Source organism: Mustela nigripes, chromosome 2, assembly GCF_022355385.1.
Source record: "Mustela nigripes isolate SB6536 chromosome 2, MUSNIG.SB6536, whole genome shotgun sequence".
Taxonomy (NCBI): Eukaryota; Metazoa; Chordata; class Mammalia; order Carnivora; family Mustelidae; genus Mustela; species Mustela nigripes.
Window position 1 is genome coordinate 92,770,048 of NC_081558.1, and position 613 is coordinate 92,770,660.

The window sequence follows — 613 nt, forward strand, 5'->3', positions numbered from 1 at the left end:
TGACCTGAGCTGAAGGCAGCGGCTTAACCCACTGAGCCACCCAGGCGCCCTGAACTTTTTTTTTTTTAAGATTTTATTTATTTATTTGACAGAGAGAGATCACAGTAGACAGAGAGGCAGGCAGAGAGAGAGAGAGATAGGGAAGCAGGCTCCCTGCTGACCAGGGAGCCCGATGTGGGACTCGATCCCAGGACCCTGAGATCATGACCTGAGCCGAAGGCAGTGGCTTAACCCACTGAGCCACCCAGGTTCCCCCCTGAACTTTTTAGATATAATTTACTCTACTGCTTTTGTCTTTCAACCTTCATTATAAATGATTGCCGTACTGTCTTACTGTGTGTTTGCTTTTGCTCATGAAATTTTTTACTTTTGTAAATTTCTCCTAGTTTGGCCTTTTCTTTTCCACTTGAAGTCCCTTTAACATTTCTTTTTTTTTTTTTTTAAAGATTTTTTATTTATTTATTTGACAGAGAGAAATCACAAGTAGTCAGAGAGGCAGGCAGAGAGAGAGAGGGAAACAGGCTCCCTGCTGAGCAGAGAGCCCGATGCGGGACTCGATCCCAGGACCCTGAGATCATGACCTGAGCCGAAGGCAGCGGCTTAACCCACTGAC

The 613-nt window shown here is 45.4% G+C and overlaps 1 protein-coding gene across 2 annotated transcripts in view; it reads left to right on the plus strand.

Annotated features, from left to right (window-relative positions):
• The window catches only part of PCCB (propionyl-CoA carboxylase subunit beta), a 104,520-nt gene that overhangs the window by 76,431 nt on the left and 27,476 nt on the right, over nucleotides 1–613 (plus strand). The window lies entirely within an intron of this gene.